This window comes from Macaca mulatta, chromosome 8 (assembly GCF_049350105.2).
Source record: "Macaca mulatta isolate MMU2019108-1 chromosome 8, T2T-MMU8v2.0, whole genome shotgun sequence".
NCBI classification, from domain to species: Eukaryota; Metazoa; Chordata; class Mammalia; order Primates; family Cercopithecidae; genus Macaca; species Macaca mulatta.
In genome coordinates this window covers 149,739,404-149,762,167 of record NC_133413.1, presented here as the reverse complement: position 1 = coordinate 149,762,167, position 22,764 = coordinate 149,739,404, and positions in this window count along the sequence as shown.

Sequence of the window (22,764 nt, the reverse complement as noted above, 5' to 3'; positions counted from 1 at the left end):
AATCATTCAAGCCATAATGGAAACCCTGTCTCTGCCTGTTGTTTCTTGATATGTAGAGCTAAAAATAGCCAGGTGGTTGTTTCAACTTCAGTTTAATTAGACCATTTCTGTGTCCCTATTGGAAGAACTTTTCTCTTGGGAACTAAAACTGCTAACTCAGCAACACCCATGGTTTCAAGATAGGAGGCAAACATGTTACCAGTGGATCATCAGGTGACATAGCGATGGGGACACTCCTACTCACATCGCTTATTTTCTGGACCTGTGTATTTGGCTTTGGAAGAAAGGATGTCATATTTTCGTCACTAGTTCAAAAATGTATTACATAGTGTAGTACAGGGTCCCAACTTGGAAAAGTTTTCTGCTAGTTGATGCCATCTCTCAGGTCTCAGTAGGACATCCCATCAGTAGTCACAGCTAGCAGGCTACTACTTCTACATGTGGCTGGTGTAGGAGGCAGAGCAGTAAATACAATGAATTCATTACCATATGTACCTTAAATCATGAGCCCATTTTTGTACTCCTGTGATAAAGTGAGCTCTTAGTCAAAGCATGTTTTACCAAGCGAATGAACAAGTAATTCTGTAAGTCCACAGACGGGAGTACCAGCAGATGCGTGATGTGCAGGAACGGCAAATCCTTAGCCAGAATATACGCATTCTCCAGTAACTGTTAATCACCACATTCTCCATCATGAACTGGATCCAGTGTCACCAACCTGCTTCTAGGAGAGCAGCCACACTGGCCAGTTGGCTGTAGCTTGTGTTGTTGGCACATAGGACTCATAATAGTGCAGTGCCCAGAGCAGCCTTGCTGAGCCCGTGTCTCTTGTTCTGAAAGGGTGCATGACCTCTGTCTCTGCCACCACGGCCACTCTGAGCAAGTACCAGGGTAGGGAAAGATGCTGATTGGCATCCCAGGATGGTCGTCTTGTCTACACGATTGAGTGTGTCCTCTGTGTGGGATACTTCTTGGTAAACAATCAAATAAACGTGGAGCAAAGGTACTACATTTGGAAAACAGCAACAGAGAAGAGAGGGACGAAGAATGCTTCTGGGGACAGACCCCAGATTGGCAGATGTGGGTTGCTGTTATCTACATTTCCCAGATGCGAAAACTGAAGTTCAAAAAGGTGAAGTGACTGCTCAAGGCTGTAAAGCAAGAATGTGAAAAATCTGGACTTGAACACAATTTATCTGACTGCAAGGCCTTACTCTCGGACCACAAGCATTTCTAATGAGTTACTTTGTGAAATAATTCATTGCTACTTAACAAATGCACTTGTAGTGGATATGGGTGCTTTAAAATCATGATGATGATGACATTCATTCATTTCTGTTTGGAACTGCACCCCACCCCAAGCTTCTGGACTGGAGAAGGATCTGAGGTTTAGGTCTGAGAGGCTAATGTAGATGTAGAGTTCAGGTAGATCTTCTCAGGTGATTTCATCACGAGCATTGCTGTGACTGCTTAAAACTGAACATGAGAAGAGTTTTAGCATTGCAGGTGGATGGGTAGGTCTAGAGGGTTCTACTTAGTGGTTTATACAGGGAGAAGAAGGAGATTGATATACTTGTGGACATAGTTGTTATATGAAGGTTGCAACAGGTAATGTTTTCCAAGATCCTGAGACATGGTACATCCGTAGAAAGACAGAGAAGACCCTAGTTGTCTAATGAATAAACCTTCCAGTGGCTGATAAAGCAGCTTACATTATGAAGGCAATTTAATAGCATGCATGTAGATTCTGCTGTAGAATTTCAGAGGGGGGAAAAGATCAGCATAAACTGGTTGTTTCTAAGTTTGTGGGTGGACATGGGAAGGAAGTGGGCCTTGATGGGTAGGGGCCATTATAAGAGAGTGTTCCCTTCATTAGTCATTTCCCATTTCTCCATGATTCATGGAATTTTTTCACAAAGAAGCATTTTCTTTATTTTCCAAGTAGCCCAGGAATCTAAGTGATAAATATCCCCAGAGTTTTAGTCTCCTCTCCTTTAATCATGCCAAATATGTTGCTGGAAGAGCAGGTTTCAGGAACCCTGTGTGCTGATGTCAAACTGTGCCTGCTGGTCTGCCTCACTCATCGGAGAGCGTGGCAGTGCTCCTGCCCTCTGTCCTCCCATGCTGGCCATCTTGTCAGAATCCATGCCACAAATGTCCCCACTCGGTGACATTCTTGACAGTTCTTTGAAAACATGGGCTACTGCTGTGCATTAAAAAAAAGCTCTTCAGACTGATGAATGAAGTAAAACACTTTAGTGCTATAACCCACTGTTGGTCACTAAAAATAAGAACGATGGGATCAGTTTACTGTTTTACAAATGAAACAGATTTTTGACTGCAGATCCAAGATTACAGAGCTGCAGCTGGCTCCATCTTGTGGAATAAAACCAGGAATGTACTTTCCTTCTGCTTAGAGACTTTTGGACATCCCAGAGTTTGTACTTTATTTTAATACAAATAAGTCTTCAGGCAACATTATCAAGAAATGTAACCCTTTAAAAAGAATAGCCCAAACCTAAAACACCAGAATTCTTATTTAAGACTTACATTGGTTACCATATATACCTTAGATTATGTCACCATTCTAAAGTTAATAAAATCTATGAAACTATTTTTACTTCACCGGTAGAGATTAGTGACGGTTGTTTTCATCTTGGACTGGCTACAATGTATCCAGTGTCCTAGGGAACAGTGGTATAGACTGCGGAGGCTCTCAGCTGAGTTAGGACTTAATATCTGGGGGCATTTCTTAGCACGCATCTATTGATATTTAGTCTCACACCACTTTTGGGGCAGGGGGAAGAAAATAAGAGACATATTTTATATTTTGGCAGGTTATAAAGTGCTCCTCTTACAATTCCATCTACCACCTTCTTGGAGAAGGAACTCTTCACTAAAATTTGTAGTAAATTTTATTAATTTCAAATTTGATTGTATAGTTAATGTAAGTTGAAACATTTGATGTTCATAGAAAGCATTTATTTATTTCTAAAGGCTTTTACAAATTGCAGAGGGTACAAAAGTTAGGGGTTCAAGCAAAATTAACTCGATATTTTCACCAATTTCTTTTTTGGCAAAATCAGTCAACTGATGCTCAGAAATCTCCGAGTGTGCTGCAACCCATTGAGCCAGTCGGCTCCTAGATTCTCCCATGAATTAATGAATCAGGCAAAGGTCTCATGATATCATAATCCTTGCAATTTTAATCCCATGACATCCATTAACAACCATTCACTGAAAAACAGATTTTCTCATGAAAAACTCAACAACTGGCTGTATGTTAGCAGAAAGATATAAGGGTAGTGTCCGATTCTCCTTCTAAATAGAAAGTAGGATCCTAACGGGTAATGAGCTCGGAGTAGCTGAGGAAGAGAAAGAGGGCCAGTGCAGTTGGAAGAAGCTGAATAAACGGAAAAGTGCTGGGAAGAGAGGACATTCTGGGAGGTGGGAACCAGCTCCTGTGGGATCATTAGGTCATGGTGACTTGTCTAATTTCTATGAACATCAGTTTCTCTGTTTATAAAATGGAGGAACTGAATAAGTAGTATTTCCGAAACTTGGAGACTTCAGCAAGAATTGAAAAAATAGGTGTGGAGGGCAAAAAACCACCTTATAGCTGGGCACCAACTTACCATTCTGTCAAATAAGAATATGAAAACCAAATCAACAAAAGGACATGTAATTCACTAAACCAAGCATTTCATGAGCGATTAAAAACACCAGAAATGGGCTGGGTGCAGTGGCTCACGCCTGTAATCCCAGCACTTTGGGAGGCCGAGGCGGGCAGATCACGAGGTCAGGAGATTGAGACCATCCTGGCTAACACAGTGAAACCCCATATCCACTAAAAATACAAAAAATTAGCCAGGCTTGCTGGTGGGTGCTTGTAGTCCCAGCTACTCGGGAGGCTGAGGCAGGAGAATGGCATGAACCCAGGAGGCAGAGCTTGCAGTGAGCCAAGATCATGCCACTGCACTCCAGCCTAAGGGACAACGCGAGACTCTATCTCAAAACAAAACGAAACACCAGAAATACGGTTGTAACATCATCTAAGATTAAATGAAATTTTATTTGTTTAACCAACATTTATGTAGCACTTACGATATGCCAGGCGCTGTTATAAGTGCTTTGCGAATAATACTTTATTTAGTCCTCAAAACAAAACTATGTGGTAATATCACTAGTATAATCTGCATTTTACAGATGAGCAAACTGAGTCTGAGAGGAGTTGTGCAACTTCACCAAGGTCATGTGGCTAAGAAGTGGTAGAGCTGAGATTTGTACCCAGGTCGTCTGGCTCCAGAGTCCACTGTATTCTTGACCTCTATGATATGTGGTCTTTCAATCCCCTCAGTTGAATAAAATTAGACTTTTTCCATTTAGTCTTCTTTTAAAATGTTTTGGATCACTTTATGATGAACCAGGAGCACCTCCCTTATGGACTATGCTGGGCCAGGGATGAAAATTTAGGAATCGGTGTAGTGACCCCTGATAGTCTTTAACTGTGAAAGAATAGAGTCAGGCTGGATGGTAATGGGATAAGGCATACAAGTGGCAGAAGATGTGCCTTTGCATGTGTTTGAGGGCTGAGCTTTTGTGGAAATGTGTGTGTAACTACATCGCAAAGCCGTAAGAAAGCAAATCTGCTTTTAAGCACATTTACTTAGCGTCTGTTTATACCTTTGATAAACCACAGATTTGTTCTGTTTGTATATTTTCTTTTTTACCTTGAACATTTACCAGCACTTATTAAGGACATGTCTTAGAGTTAGCAAATATCCTTTACTGAACCATCAAAGCTACCAACATCTTCTTATCAGGTAAGAGGGTCTAGCAGTTCTTCCTCCATCCTTACTGTTTAATAACACCACCACTAGTCTGTAGGCATTGGGTTTACTTGTAAATTTTTGAGTGATTACTGGAGGTTGATAAGTATGCATAGTCCACCTAGCAACTGGGGTCTCCCTGTCCCTATGACCCATAAAATGTCTGCATAATCTGAAAGCTCAGTACATAAAATTCTGTACATTTCTAATGATGAGGTGTGTGAGGAGACCCATATTTTTATTATCCTTGACTCTAGGCTCTTGTTTCTGCTTAGTTTGGTTTGTGCCACTGCCTGCCCTATTTTGTCTTCTGCTGGTCCATATGTGGAACTCAGCCTCTTCTCTCAGTTGCCATGTGCACGCCCATCATGTACAATTGCACAGTATTGATGCGCGTAGTTAACTATCCTGAGAGTTTGAGAAGAAGGAGTGAGGTTGTTTACATGGACACAATTGTAATCATATTGAAATTTGATCTTAGATCCCTGACCTTAAAAGGTCCACCTACTAGTCAGTCATACTTCTCAGCAACCCTTCCTCCTCTCCTTTCTTCTTGACACAGCATAAGCTCCATATGCTTTGTTCTTTTCTAGGACTAAGCATTTTAGCTTTCTGTTTCTTCAACTCCTGCGCACTCAGGACTTTAGTGTTTCAGTGTTTACTCCAAGCAGCTTATCAAGAAATGGTTTCTTTCTGAACGAATATCCTTTATTTCGGGGTGCTTGCTCTTATCTTAAAATATGCTCACACACATACACCCTCAATCTTGGTAAGTCCCTCCTTCACAGATGCTTGTAATCAAGTTGGGACGGGAGCTATGGGGGGATGGAGGTGGGACAGGAATATCCACTAACATTATAGAAACATGTTTCTCATTGGTGGGAGGGGAGACTCAGAAAACCAGAAGAGATACAGCCTGTGATGGTGGCACGTGCAGAATTGTGGCCAAAGTTTTGGGCAAAGGGTCAGGAGAGACAATCACTCAAGTTTGAGATTGGTTCTAAATAAATGGAAACACATCAGAGTGGAATAATCTTTCTGAACACAATGCCTTTGGTTGGGGGCTGACTCTGTAGCTATGCCATTTATTTGAAGATGCTTAATTCTAGTGTAGGAGTAGAAGGAATTAAAGGCAAATATGGAATATCATACAGGTTCTTACGTACATTCTGAGAAAGTTCACATGCTCCCAGCTCACAGATTAAAACATTTATCTGTGAGGGTGATTTTGGTCAAGATGGTGAGAAGTGAAGTGCCAAATTTGGGGATTAATTTTGAAAATAGAGCTGGCAAGATGTGCTGACAGATTGTGCATGGGGCATGAAGGGTGGCAGGAAGGTTTGACTGAAGCAGATTGATGTTGCTAATGACTGAGTTGGTAAACCTTTGCAGAGGACAGGCAAGGGATGAAAGGATAAGGAGCTGTACTTTGGACCTGTGAAGTTATCTTGACTACCAGGCATCTAAATAGAGGTTAAGTAGATGGTAGCATAGAGAAGCTGGAGCTCGCAAGTTAGCAATGCATGTAGTTACATATATGGAAGTTGATAGCAGGGCAATGGTATATAAAGCCATAGCACTGGCTAATACCATATAGCAAGTGTATAGATAGAGAAGAGGTCTCTAGCATGAACCTGGGGCACCAGCACTTAAATGAGAAAGAGAATAAGCAACCAGAAGGGTGGAGGAAGTACCCAAAGAGTATGGTATCCTAGAAGCAACATGTAGAAAAGAAATTCAAGAAGTATGAAATGGCCAGCCATGGTGGCTCATGTCTGTAATCCCAGCACTTTGGGAGGCTGAGGCAGGAGGACTGCTTGAGCCTAGGAGTTCAAGACCAGCCTGGGCAACAAAGTGAGAGTCTCTCCAAAAAAAATTAAAAGAATTAGTTGGATATGGTGGTGTAGATCCACAATCCCAGCTACACAGAAGGCTAAGCTGAGAGAATCACTTGAGTCCAAGAGGTTGAGGCTACAGTGAGCTGTGTTCGTGCCACTGGACTCCAGCCTGGGTGATAAAGCAAAACTCTGTCTTAAAAAAAAAGAAAAAGAGAGAAAGAAATTTTTTTAAAAGAAGGATGAAATGTTAATATTCATCTATGTTAATACTGATGAGAAATTGAGTCTGTCTACTGAAAGTTGACCCCTCACTTTTGTATGGTGGAGGACAGGTTTCATTGAGGTACTGAGGGTAAGAAGTTTTGCAGTGGAGGACAGGTTTCATTGAGGTACTGAGGGTAAGAAGTTTTGCACAGTGGAGGACAGGTTTCATTGAGGTACTGAGGGTAAGAAGTTTTGCACAGTGGAGGACAGGTTTCATTGAGGTACTGAGGGTAAGAAGTTTTGCACGGTGGAGGACAGGTTTCATTGAGGTACTGAGGGTAAGAAGTTTTGCACGGTGGAGGACAGGTTTCATTGAGGTACTGAGGGTAAGAAGTTTTGCACGGTGGAGAACAGGTTTCATTGAGGTACTGAGGGTAAGAAGTTTTGCACGGTGGAGGACAGGTTTCATTGAGGTACTGAGGGTAAGAAGTTTTGCACGGTGGAGAACAGGTTTCATTGAGGTACTGAGGGTAAGAAGTTTTGCACGGTGGAGGACAGGTTTCATTGAGGTACTGAGGGCAAGAATCTGATGGAGTTAGTTGAGGCAGAATTAAAGTTGAGGAAATGAGGACGGGTATAATAGACCGTAAGCTGAATTTTACTGTAAAGAGGACACAGAGATATTAAGGGCAGGCAGTCTGTATCTCTTCAATGCATGATAGACATATTAATGTTTTCCAACTAAGAATCCATCCTTTCATTCTGAAATAATACTTTATTATTTTAATTTACTATTGGATTTTATTTGCCTGTAATATGGATTTTATAGCAATATTTCAGAGTGAGATTTGAGTATGAAATTTCTTTATTCTATCTTCATCAGGATTTAGACACAGATTACATACTGGGTTTGTAAAACTGAGAACATTTCTATGTTCTAGCATAGTTTACAAAGAATAAGGATTTTTAAAACTTCACTTATAAATGGTCTTGGCTGAGCACGTTTTCAGAAGCAATTATGTAACTATTTTCATTCCAGTTTCTTTACAGTTACTGTCTTATTCAGGTTATCTGTGTTTTCTAGTATTACTTTAGTAATTTTTTATTATACAAATATTTAAATTCAGATTTTCTAATTAGGATGTTTTTATATTTTTAATTTCCTTGAAGTCTATCATTACAGCTTTAAGATACTAATTTGGATATTGGTGTTTTCGTCTCTCTACTTTTTTCTCTGTATCGTGGGGTGGTTTTGCAAATCTGTTATCCATGTTATTTATTTGACTCTATCCATTTTTACATTCACTTTTAAAATATTTGTTTTAGATTCTAGTACAATTTTTTAATATGCATGTTCTGGTTTTCTGACTTTATCTCATTCATTTTTCCCCCATCTTGCCTAGCTGACTCAAGTCATATTCTCCTTAGGGTTTTCTGGTCGTCTTGGCAGGGGCATATATCTCCTTGTACCTTTTGACAATTTGAAATAGTATCCAAGGATTTTTTTTATGGATACTGCAATAGATTATCTTCACTGATATACTCTGTGGATGAACTTGACCTTTTCTGCTTATGCCATACTTCATAGGACCAATGTATTTTTCTATTTTTGTCTATATTCAGTATGGAATGAGGTTGATTTTTTTCAGATTACAGTTTTGCCAATAGAGAGGGTGTTTACACAGTGCCTCTTTCGGCACACTGAGGTGATGGTCAGGGACATCTCAGATCTGCAGCTGAGAAGATTCTTTCTCCAGGAAGAGTGATCTCTTTCTCAAAGCAGGCTTTCCAGGCACTGTTCAGGGTATTAACTGCCTCTTTTTGATTCTTTGTTTCCCTTGGCCAGCATCCTGAGTCTCCATCTGATATGGTTTGGCTGTGTCCCCATCCAAATCTCACCTTGAATTATAGCTTTCGGAATCCCCATGTCTCGTGGGAGGCACCTGCTGGGAGGTAATTGAACCATGGGGGCAGGTTTTTCCCTTGCTGTTCTCGTGTTAGTGAATAAGTCTCATGGAGATCTGATGGTTTTATAAAAGGGGAGTTCCCCTGTGTAAGCTCTCTTGCCTGCAGCCATGTAAGACATGCCTTTGCTCCTCCTTTGCCTTCCACCATGATTGTGAGGCCTCCCCCACCATGTGGAACTGAGTCCATTAAATCTCTTTTTTTCTTTATGAATTACTCAATATTAGGCATGTCTTTATTAGACGCGTGAGAACAGACTAATACACTGTCCTTGAGTCAACTACGTCTTCCTGTTTGTAGCCACCCTAATTACCCCTAACTCCCATTGAACCCAACATCATCTAGCAGCATGATCTTGAAAATGCAAAGTTTCAGCTGCTTGTCTAGACGCACTTGCTGTTGATTTTGACCAACCCTTGCACTAGAAACTGATCCTGAATGAGCTGTGTCCCCATCAACTTCCTGGATAAAAGAATTTCTATTTCAGTAAAGCTGACTGTATTAGCAAATTAAACCCATGTTTAATGATAGCATCCTGATGTAGAAATCCAGCACATTGATTATATCCCTAGTGGGGTTGCGTTAGATGTGTTAGTACCTGCTACTCTATCACAGAGTCTTGAATTGTGGTTTTTATAGCTAGTGATCCAAAAGTCACATAAATAGTACCTATTCATATCCTACCTTCTACGGGAAGCCTCCTGAGATTATTTTAGTTTCCCATTCCTTGTACCTCTAAATATCTACAATTTTATCCCTTTAAAGATGATATAAATTGGAGATATTAACTTTTATTTAGCATTCTATGATTTACAGAGAAGATATTTGCATACATTATTTTGTTACCTTATGACTTAGGCATTATTTACTTCAGTGAAGTAAAGAGTATAAATTTTCCATATTTTGCATTTGAAGAAATTAATGATGAAGAAATTGTCCAAGTTTACACAGTTAGTCAATGGCTAAGGGGCTGGAAGAAAATAACTTTTTAAAACGTTGTTTCATTAACATTTTTGTTTCATAAATGAGGACACTGAGACTTACAGAATAAGTTATTCAAATAGACACAGATAATTAGTTCAAGAGCCTGCATTTGAATCTTAGACTATGTGAGTCTAAAACCTATGCTTTTTCCTCTATATTAGCAAGAACTAGATCACATTTAAACAGTGTTGTCTTGTGTTTCCCTCAAGAATTTAAGACTCTTCTCTATATTCTTAAAATATAGATATCATGATTATTATCATCATCACCCTTCAAGGCTTAACTTAAATGTTCCCCACTCTATGGATTTTGTGCTACTCTTTCCGTCAAAGTTAAAACATTTTCTCCTATGTCTCCATGGCACATAGCATATAAAGAGCTTCATTGATCAAGGTCAGAGTTTTGTGTGATTGTGTATGTGTCTCCTCCTGTAGACTTCTGGAGATCAGGTTCTGTGAATCTTGCCTTAATACAATACATCGAACATCTTAAGTGCTCACTAAATGTATATCGAAGGGATTTTTGTTTGTAACTTGAAGGAAGGACTTGCACGCTCATTCGGTGTCTTACACTCTAGATTTAACATTTTGATTGGTACTGTTATATCACACATTGGATTTCTGATGGTCAATAATATTTTACATATATAAGAATATTTTAATTTTTTCTACTTAGATCTTCATTAACAATTACGGAATTGGTTAAATTGCTACAAAAAAATAGATTCAAAAATTGGCCAAATAAATGTATTCCATAATTTGGCATCAGAACATCTCAGACCATTTTTCTTTGGTTTAATCTTAAAATAGCCTCTTTGTTTGACCCAGGCTATTAACCTCAGTGACTAAAGAATTCATCCTGTTCCACAGCTATAATATTTTTATATACAATCTATGAATTGTTGAAAAATCGATCCCTGTCTTCTGAGGCTGGGCCTACCATGGAACAAATATTTTTTCTTGTAAAGTATGAAACCCTCTGCTGAGTTTTCAAGGCCCTTCCTCACCTACGCTCATTATGCTGCTCCAAGAAAGTTCCCTGCTTATTTTTCCATATATGACTGGTAATTTTTTTAATTCTGTGCTGGGTTATGTGCCTCCTGTATACTCCTACCACACCCACGGACAATCTTGATCAAAGCTCTTAACACACACAGGCATACTTATCAACTGAAATGGTTTTTAAAAAAATTCCCTTTGCTTAATACAGTGCATGACAAATAACAGATTAATATGTATTTGTTCAGTTAATACATGCATGGGTGGATGACTGTGTGTTGGCCTGAAAAATGCTCTCCCCACCAAGATGTCCATGTTCTAATCTCCAAAACATGAATGTTACCTTACTGGCAAAAGGTATTTTGCAGTTGTGAGTAAGTCAAGGAGCTCGAGATGGGGAAATTATCCTGGATCATGTAGGTGGTACTAACGTCATCACAAGGGTCCTCAGGAGAGGGAAGTAAGAGCAGCAGTAGATGTGATGATATGGAAGCAAGAGGTTGTAATGATGAGGAAGGAGTCATCCTCCTCCTTGATCCCAGGAATGGGGGTAGCCAACAGAAACTGAAGAAGGCAAGAAGACGGATTCTCCCCTCAGTGGCTACAGAAGTAACCAGCCTCACTGACACCTCAGTTTTGAGTCTGTAAGACTCATTCCAGATTTCTGACTTCCAGAACTGTAAGGGAATAAGCCTGTGTTACTTTAAGCTACTAACATTTGTGATAATTTGTTAACAGCAGTAATAGGAAGTGAATGCAGGCTGGATGAACGCATGAATGAATGGACCTATTCTAATCAGTCATCCTGTGTATTCTCTGAACTGCTCATGTCCCCATGCTGTTTACTCCATCTCTAGAGGTGGCCTTCCTATCTATCTTCCTCATCCCTCAAGACCCAGGTCAGGGAAGGCCATCCAGCTCAACACTGCTCATGGGTTTCTCTCATATTGTCTCTGCCACGTTCCTCCATAACCCAGTAATAAATACTGATTGCATTGTCCTAATCTAGAAATACTTTCTTTTTTTTTCTGTATTTCTTTTTTCTTTTTCTTTTTGAGACAGAGTCTCACTCTGTCACCCAGGCTGGAGTGCAGTGGTGCAATCTTGGCTCTCTGCAAACTCCGCCTCCCAGGTTCACACCATTCTCCTGCCTCAGCCAACTGAGTAGCTAGGACGACAGGCACCCACCACCATGTCAGGCTAATTTCTTTTTTTTTATTATTTCTTTATTTTTAGTGGAGATGGGGTTTCACCGTGTTAGCCAGGATGGTCTTGATTTCCTGACCTCGTGATCCGCCTGCCTCAGTCTCCCAAAGTGCTAGGATTACAGGTGTGAGCCACCGCGCCCAGTGTTTTTTCTGTATTTCTATTCAGATTATGTTGTACTCTCCAGTATAATTTTCTGATTCTTCTTTGGATGATAATTGTTTGAGTACTTTCTCATGTGAAGAGGAGATTTTGCATAGCAGGCCTGAGACTGCTATCCTAAAAACAACCTTCCTGGAGGGAAGATGGAAAACCTGGGTTTCAGGGAGGGTTCTCACCATTCCCAGAACTGATGAGAGTGGCTCACTGTGTGTAAACTGTTTGTACAAACTGTGTGGTCTATGCTGAGCCCCTGCTTTCCTTCTGGGAATCTGGAGTTTGGTGCATGCCAAGAAAACTGCCTGCAAGACCAGCCCCCTAATAAAAACCTTGGGCATTGAGTCCTTAGTGAGCTGCCCTGGAAGACACACTTCACACGTGTTTCACAACTCATTGCTGAGGGAATTAGGTGCATCCTATGAGACTCCACTGGGAAAAGGCTCTTGGAAGCTTGCACCTGGTTTCTTCTGGACATTACCCCCTCTGACTTTTCCTTTGCTGATTTTTCTTTGTGTTCTTTCACCATAACCAAGCTTAGCCATGAGTACTAGTAAATTCTGAGTCCTACGGATCCACCTAGTGAATTACCTTGGGGATCCCAGGTCCATCTCCATTAAGTTGCAACCACTACACAAATGTGGAACATATTTTGGGGCACTGCACTCAATAGTTACCCAGCACAGCTTACATATAAGTCATATAGGTTTCTTTCTTATTTTGTTCAAAGACCATAGTGTTACTTACTGTTAAGTAGACAGACTCAGGCAACTGGGAGGATTGTAACAGAGGAAGGAGTACATTGAGTAATTCTAGGTGTTTAACTTCCTATTTTGTGTACCTATGAAAAGAATCAGTATAAGAAGAGAATAATCCCAGTCCAGTCATTATATTCTAAACAAATCAAGCATATTCATGCTTCCATACTTTTGCTTATACAACTCTTCTGCCTGAAAAGCTTGTCTCTTTGGCTTCCATTCTCAGGATTACCACCAGAACAGAGTTTAGGAGTGCCTTACCCTTTTTTTTTTCTGTATTTGGAACGAATTACCAACCAACCATTTACAAAAAATCTTGAGGCTTCTGATCAGGTTGCATGTAGAGCATTTGTTGGTTACATACCACTAATGGATCGAGTTCTCTTGTGGGGCTTAAATGTCTTAGGATGTGAGGTCACTGGAGAGTCTGGCCAAGTAAGGGGAACTGGGATGACTGTAAAGTTTTCACGAAGGTGAGTCAGTGTGCCTGCAATGAGTGATCATCTCCTCAGCAAAAAAACAAAACAATTTAAAAAATTTAAAAATTTAAATAGTATTGAAGACATTAGAGATACTAAAAGCTTATGAGACTGAGCAGAGAAATGAAATGTTGGGCTCATTTTAGATGAAAGGAGACATATTTTTGCATCTGTTCCTTCCAACTCATTATGCTGTCTCCCGCAAGTTCAACAAATTAAAACCTGGCTTGTTTCCATCTCATTAGGGATCAATTTGCATGAATTATAGGTTTGCATTATTCAAGATTTGTGTTTAATTACAAGAGTTGCATAAAAAAAGAAAAAGAAACAGAAGAAGTATCCCTCACCTTTACATTCTTCATGTTGGTTTCAAATTTGGCTTTATTACCAAAGTATGAAAACTATTTAAGAGTTAAAAACTGCTGGAAAATGAATAAAGCTTTTCCTGAGTTTACAGCCTTCTCTGACTAAAACACCTTCGATCTTCCCTCTGCATTTTAAGGCCTACTTGTCCCTGGAGGTCTGAGTCAACTGCCTCATCCTCAGTGGGAAGCAGAATGTAGGTGGGAAAGAAGAGCTCTGAAATTACCTGGACCCTGACCCCTGGCTGCACGCCTACTCTATGCCTGAGATGGTTCTATTTCCTTTTATCCTCTCAACAAGCCTGCAGAGAATGGATTCTTATTCCCACTTTACACATGTGGAACTTGGGGCTCAGAAAATGAAATGACTTGTCCAAGGTTCCAGAGTTGGGAAGCAGAGATTCCCTAACCCTATCTCTGTCTGCCTTGAAACCAAGTTTGCAGGTCTTAGTTGTTGAAGACAAATTGATGTACCTCACTTTTTGCAATTAAGACCCCTTGTATCTTTTTAAATTCATGCCCTGAGTTAACTTTGACTCTTCCCTGTTCCTCACCTGCCATATCTGTCCTCTCTAGTCCACAGTTACCTTCTTCCCTTTATCCCTCCAGACTTGGCCTTATAAATAGGAATAGTGAAATAAGAGCTTTCATCTTCCTATTGATTAAGAGCCAGATAGAGGTAGCATCACATGCTGATTACGTAGCTTACTTGCTTGCTGTTCAACCTCGGGCAAGTAAATTATTTCAATTCTCTGAAGACTTGGATTTTTGTAACTATACTTTGGGTAATGAAACTTACCTCACAGGGTTTTCATAAGCATTGACTGAAATAATATATGCAAAGTACTTAGCACAGGAACCAGTCAATCAATTATAGTCAGAACTGTTAAGCCCCAGGATTTGAGCTTATTCCCCAAACATTACCAGTCAATGGCATTGTTATCCCCATTTTAAAGATAAAGAAAATTAAACATTTTAATTTTAAACATTTTAAAGATAAAGAAAATAAAAAAAGAAAAAGGTTAAGGTTAAGGAGGTTAAGCAACATATCCAAGAGTAAGTAGGGGATGGGGCAGAGATACAAAGCCAGGCCAAAGGGGCTGCACGGCGTCTGTTTTTCCCATTATAAGTCTCTTTGCTGGACTTCTGAAGTGGTATTCCAAAAGACCCAGCTCCTGTCCCTACTTTGCAAGAGCATCTTGCTACAGTGTAAACCTAACCTTATAATTCCCTTGCTCTATGGTCACCCCTTGGCCTAAGGACTAAGTTTGAGTTACTAGGTTGAGCTAATGCCAACTCAAATCTAAATGTGGAACAATGATAATGTGTTGCATGTTTGTGTGGGGGGAGTGGGAGTGTATATGTATGGATGCTGACAACAGCATTTATACAAAAATACAATCCTCCCAGTTGCCTGAGTCTGTCTACCTAACAGTAAATAATACTATGGTCTTTGAACAAAATAAGAAAGAAACCTATATGACTTATATGTAAACTGTGCTGGATAACTAATGAGTGCAGTGCCCCAACCTAGTAACTCAAACTTAGTCCTTAGGCCAAGGGGTGCCCACAGAGCAAGGGAATTATAAGGTTAGGTTTACACTGTAGCAAGATACTCTGGCAAAGTAGGGACAGGAGCTGGGTCTCTTGGAATACCACTTCAGAAGTCCAGCAAAGAGACTTATAATGGGAAAAGCAGAGGCTGCACAGCCCCTTGGGCCTGGCTTTGTATCTCTGCTCCATCAGCTACGTACTCTTGAATATGTTGCTTAACATATTCACACTGAAAATAAAAATAAATATTTGCAAAGATCAGAAATCAAGTAAAAACACACCGCTTGCTACGCAAACCTACTGGACACCGGGCCAGGAGCATATCTGTGCAGCTAAGTGTTCAAACCCTGCAGGGGCCAAGGATAAGAGGGACTCAAGCTCTGAGCATGATAATAGGTGATCCCAGATCACTTTAGGGAGTGAACTTGTCCTCTAAAAGGAGGCAGATAAACATCGTGTTGAGGTTCAAGGCTGTGGCTGCAGTGTTCTGCTTTTCCAAAGGAACCGAAATAAGCAGAAGCAGCCCAAGTCAAGAACTGGGAAGAATACATCTTGACTCAAGGATTAGATCAGGAGCATCTTTGTGAGATGAGAATCCCGAGCTGACAATGTTGAACATAGTTTTAAACTGGGGACTTAGAAGACTCCACAGAAAGAATGATACTAAGAAAAAAACTGCTAGAGATGTAATTGCAACCAAAAATTTTAACATTATAAAAGAAAACAAAAATGAATGAATACTTGTTTGGGAGTGAGATAAGAGGAAACCACAAAGGAAAAATTCAACTAAAATTCTGGAACATTATATAATTAAAAAAAAAAAACAGAGAAAAAATTAGGAACAGGTGGATAAGAATCAAAGCCTTTACAAATTCTGGGGCGAAATTAAACATTGATAAAATTAAATACCAATAGGCAGGACAACTCTAAACTGGACACGGTCAGAGAGGGAGAGAGAGAGAGCGAGAGAGCTCAGAATTGGGAGAGAATTGTGACAAACTCACTCAGAATATGGTACAGAAGGGGACAATTGTGACAGATATGAAAGAGATTTTATGAGACATTGAGGATAGATTGTGGTGTTCTAACATGAATCTCATATTTTTCCCCAGAACTAGAAAATAGGTGGCGTGTCAAATGTTGCAATATTCTAGGAGAACTTTTCCATTATTTAAGACAGACATGCTAAGTGAAATAAATTCACACCTAGTAACATTGTGGTAAAACGTTAGGACACCAAGGATAAAGGAGTGCTCTTAAAAGTTTCCAGACTAAGAAACAAGTGTTATGTACAAAGAAACAATTCTACTGATAGGAAATTTTCAATATAGGACAATAGATGCTAGATTACCATTTTCAGAATGTGGAGAGGAAATAAACATCAACCTGGAATTTTAAACGTAACCTGCATTATTATTTGAAAGTGAGATGAAACAAAGATGTTTTCATTCATACAGAGAGAGAGTTAACCTTGCCTGACTCTCACTGAAAGACCTAGCTCCTTAAGAAGGCTTTTCAGCAAGAAGAAAGTTGAACCCAGAAACTTGGGTTAGGATACAAGTAAAAGAAAAATATATGCAGAGAGAAACTAGTAAACTATAATGGCAAATCTACTTAAATCTTACCTTTATAAAAACATAACAGCAAGTAATATCTGCTTATTTGTTTTTATCTAATATGGAAAAATACTAGATAGAAATAATAATATGCACAGTAATAAAGAGGGGTCTGAAGGATAATTAAAGTGTTCTAGGGTTCTATCATTTTGGGGGAGAAAGATGGTGAAAAATAATGGACCCTGATAACATCATAGGTGGTTAGAAAAGTAGGTATACTTTGAGAATTTAATAGTAACCTCTAATGAAAAAGAAGTAGAATCGATAATCTGTAATGGCAAAGGATAAACCTTTATCAATTCAAGAAAAAGCGAGGAAAGAGAAGTATACTGATGAAAATCATAAAGTGTATCAATAATTATAATAAAAGTAAATAGATTATGCTTGTGTGCTTACATAAAATGCAGTCGGGTGCGGTGGCTCTCGCCTGTAATCCCAGCACTTTGGGAGGCCGAGGTGGGAGGACTGCTTGAGTCAGGAGTTTGAGATCAGCCTGGGTAACAGAGCAAGATCCTGCTTCTATTTTTAAAAATAAATAAATAAATATTATTAGATTTGATAAAACAAAACAAAAAATGTATCTAAGCTGCTTACAAAAGTCCCATTTAAAACAAAAGCAGCAAATAAAAATAAGCCAAAATAGCTGAAATGAAAATGATGGGATATAAAATTAAAAATGAATGTACCAACGTTAATGTCAAGTAATGTTAAAAAGGGATACTAAATCATGAAAAAAGATAATTTACCAAGATAATACAAGGAATCGGTATGTGCATAATAACTTAGCTTCCTAATATAGACAGCACAGTAAAAGTCAAGCCCTTTAATAGGGCAACCGTTGTGGGAAGTCAGGAACCCCGAACGGAGGGACTGGCTGAAGCTGTGGCAGAAGAACATAAATTGTGAAGATTTCATGGACATTTATTAGTTCCCCTAATTAATACTTTTATAATTTCTTATACCTGTCTTTACTGTAATCTCTGAACATAAATTGTGAAGATTTCATGGACACTTATCACTTCCCCAATCAATACCCTTGTGATTTCCTATGCCTGTCTTTACTTTAATCTCTTAATCCCGTCATCTTCTTCGTAAACTGAGAAGGATGAATGTCGCCTCAGGACCCTGTGAGGATTGTGTCAACTGCACAAATTGTAGAGCATGTGTGTTTGAACAATATGAAATCTGGACATCTTGAAAAAAGAACAGGATAACAGCAATGTTCAGGGAACACCAGAGATAAGACTTCTGGCCACCGGTGAGCCGGACAGAACAGAGCCATATTTCTCCTCTTTGAAAAGCAAATAGGAGAAATATCGCTGAATTCTTTTTCTCAGCAAGGAACATCCCTGAGAAAGAGAATGCGCCCTGAGGGTAGGCCTATAAATGGCCCCCTTAGAAGCGTGCTGTCTTTTATGGTCGAAGCCGAAGGGATGAAATAAGCCCCAGTCTCCTATAGCTGAAGGGATGAAACAAGCCCCAGTCTCCAGGCTTATTAGGATGAGGAAAATTCCCGCCTAATAGATTTTGGTCAGGCAGGTTATTTGCTCTCAAACCCTGTTTCCTGGTAAGATGTTATCAATGACAATGCATGCCCGAAACTTCATTAGCAATTTTAATTTCTCCCCATCCTGTGGTCCTGTGATCTCGCCCTGCCTGCATTTGCTTTGTGATATTTTATTACCTTGTGAAGTGTGTGATCTCTGTGACCCACACCCTATTCGTGCACTCCCTCTCCTTTTGAAAATCGCTAATAAAAACTTGCTGGTTTTACAGCTTGGGGAACACCACGGATCCTGCCAACATGTGACGTCTGCCCCGGACACCCAGCTTTAAATTTCTCTTGTGCTCTTTCCCTTTATTTCTCAAACCAGCCGAGACACTTAGGAAATAGAAAAGAACCCACGTTAACCATCGGGAGCGGGTTCTCCCGATAGGCAACCAGTACCCTCTGTATCTGGCCAGAAATAACCTACCCAGTTTTCTATCCTTGTGCATGCTCCATGCTCCAGGATATGTATAAATGCTTGAATGCACCCGATGTTTTGCCTTCTCCTCAGTATCCCAAGCTTCTGTAAACTTCCAGGCAGCCTACAAAACTTTTATCCTTTTCTCTGTGAGAAGCTTCCTGTAGCATTTGAACTCTTTCCTCTTTCTAAGTAGAAACTTCTTCTGAAGTTCGTTCTTTTATCGATGGATACAAAGTTGTCCACTGTGGTAGGAGAGAAAGAGGTCCCTATCTACTGCGCTTTAAGCCACCTGTGAAGCTTCTCTTGGTTAGGGTGCTTCAGAGTCAAGGGAAGAGCCATCGATCCAATTCCAGCTGCTTGTTCTGCTCACGGTGAAACCGTGACCCAGAAAGGAAAAGTGAATTTCCCAAATTCACACAGTGACATAGGTGTTGGCATGAGGATTGCAACTCCCATCTCTGGCTACTCAGTGGTCTTTCCTGACCATTGTTTCTCACTCTAATCTACGTAAACTATGGACTGTGGGCTTTGAGAAACGAAAAGGCCTTGCACATAGTCTTGGCCAGATGTTTCATGCCACAGATGAAAGCACTGGAGCCCAGAGAAGGAAGCTTAAGACATTCACAGAGGCATTAAGTTCCCATGAGAGTGCTGTAATACCCACCCGGGCCATCTGGTTTTGGTATTAAACTGGACAAGCTTGGAGTCTACAGAATATAGCTTTACTTACATAATGAAGTGCAAGCGGCCCTTGTTCTATACTTCTTCTACTGTTTTAAGAATGTTTTATTCTTGTCAATACAAATTAACCTATTTTCATTCTATAAAATCAAGAATGAAGGCCTGTATAGAAACAAAGGCAAAAGTTCCCTTTTACAGCTTATTCTCCAAAATCAATGTCTCAACCCAAAGGCAAGTGTTCTTTATTATACTGCGAACATTCCCCAATGCTACCTTGTGTATTTACAAACACACATGTTTTACAAACACAAATGCTCCCACACATGGATACTCCATACATGTGATGTTGATATCTGCATGGGCTGAATTGTAACCCCTGCAATTCGTATGTTGAAGTCCCCATCTCCATTATCTCAAAATGTGACTATTTGGAGATAGCTCTTTAAAGAGGCAATTAAGTTAAAGTGAATTTATTAGGGTGGGTCCTAACTCAATCTAACTGATGTCCTTATAAGACATCTTACAAGAAGAGGAAATTTAGATATTGGTATACACAGAAGGACAACCAAGTGAGGGCACAGGGAGAAGAGGGCCTCCTGCCATCCAAGGACAGAGACCTCAAAAGGAACCTGCCCTGCTGACCCTTTGATCTCAGACTTCCAGCTTTCACGAATATGAGAAAATAAATTTCTGTTGATTAAGCTACCACATCTGTGGCACTTTGCTATGAAAATCCTAGCAAACTAATACGTTTTTTGGGGAAAAAAAATGCTATCGTACCGTACTTATGTTCTGAGGCTTGTGTTTAACAACTTTATTGACCAGAAAAGCTGTACATGTTTAATGCATACAATTTGATGAGTCTGGACATACACAAACATCCATGATATCATTGCCATAGTCAAAGTGAGAAACATATTCACCATGTGCAAGAGTTTCCTTTTGTCCCTTCATGGGGATTTTTTGTTTGTTTTGCTGTAAGAACACTTAACATAAGATCTACCCTCTTAACACATTCCTTTTTTTTTTTTTTTTTTTTTTTTTGAGACAGGGTCTCACTCTGTCACCCAGACTGGAGTGGTGCAATCACAGCTCATGGCAACCTCTGCCTCCCAGGTTCAAGGGATCCTCCTACTTCAGCCTCCCAAGTAGCTGGGACCACAGGCATGCACCACCATACCTGGCTAATTTTTTGTATTTTTGGTAGAGACAGGGTTTTGTCCGGGCTGGTCCCCAACTCCTGACCTCAAGTGATCTGCCCACCTCAGCCTCCCAAAGTGCTGGGATTACAGATGTGATCTTAACACATTTTTAAGTGCACACTACAGTATTAATAACTGCAGGGACTATGTTGTACAGCAGATCTCTAGAATTTATTCATTTTGCTTAACTGTAATTTTATGCCTATTGAACAGAAACTCCCCATTTCCCCTCCTCTTGGCCCCTATTCTATTCTCAGCTTCTATGAATTTGACTATCTGAAGCTTGCTTTTTTCACTTACTGTATCAGGGGTATCTATGGTAGAATTTATAAAACCATGTTACATCCTTCTTTTATTTATTTATTTATTTATTTTTTTTGAGGAGTCTTGCCCTGTTGTCCAGACTGGAGTGCAATGGTGCAATCTCGGCTCACTGCAATCTCCGCATCCCAGGTTCAGGCGATTCTCCTGCCTCAGCCTTCTAGTAACTGGGATTACAGGCACATACCACCACGCCCAGCTATTTTTTATATTTTTAGTAGAGACAGGGTTTCACCATGTTGGCCAGGATGGTCTCAAACTCCTGACCTCAGGTGATTCGCCTGCCTTGGCCTCCCAAAGTGCTGGGATTACAGGTGTGAGCCACCACTCCCAGCCCTACATCCTTCTTTTTAAAGCTTGAGAATGAATGTAGTATATTACCACCTCTATTTTATAAAGGAACCACTTCAGGGGCTTTGAGGTCAACCTGAAAGAACTTGCCAATTGATTTTGTTTGTTATTTTATCTAGAAATGTTCTCTGCATTAGTCTATCATAGACCAAATGGCAAGAACAAGGTGTTTTGCAATCAGAAAATCTTGGTGCCTTCACTGAAATGTGTCCTCCCAAAATTCATATGTTGAATCCTTAAATCCCAATGTAACTTTCTGGAGACAGGATTTTTAGAAGGTAATTAAAGTTAAATGAGGTCATAAAGGTAGGGTCCTAATCTAGTAGGATTAGTGTGCTTATAAGAATGGGAAGAGACAGCGCGAGAGTGAGAGGGCGTGAGAGCATTGTCTGCATCTCTGCCATGTGAGGACACAGTGAGAAGGCAGCCATTTACAATCTAGGAAGAGAGTTCTCACAGGGAACCAAATTGTCCAGCACCTTAAGCTTCGATATCCCAGTCTCCAAAACTGTGAGAAACGCAATTTCTGTGGTCAAAGCCACCCAGTCTATGGTATTTGGTTATGGCAGCTGGAGCTGACAAAAAACATTTGGTTTGAATTCTCCCAGCTCCTACAACATGAGACAAATTACTAAGCTTGAAGTTCCTCATCTATAGAAAGGAACAATGGTACCACCTAACTGTGCTTCTGCAAAGGGTCTTAAATCAGAAATTGTAGGCAAAGTTCCTTGGATTTAGCAAGAATGCAAAGAAAGCTAGTAAACTCTTCCACCTGCCCCCTTCACCAATCAGATTGTAAGCCTATCAAGAGCAAGGGATGTGTATAAAAATCCTTGTGTATCCTTCAGTGTGCATTGGATGGTGGTTGATATATTTAATATACTGCCTATATTCCAGATCATTCCTTCTACTGCCTTTCTTCACGCCTTTGTACTGTTGTCCACATTCCTCTTAATATGGGCAACCATAGACATTCTCTCTTCACTCTCAGCTCTCTTACCCTTTCTTGCTTTGTAATACTCTCTTAGCAAAACTTCAAAGCTGCACGCACACAAAAATCTTCTCTATGTTGTGTCTGCACCCAGGTAACTAAACACGGCAGAAGAAACACAGAAAAATCATGGCCTTACTTTAGATGCATGACTCTGACTCTCTAATGACTCTCAGTGTAGTGCCGCAATCATGATGGCTTTCCCTGGTCCATTGACTCTCCCACTTATAACAGTGGCACACCATTCCTCTCTCTTCAAACCTCTAACACTGTCTCCCTCATCCTCACACTCAGGTGAT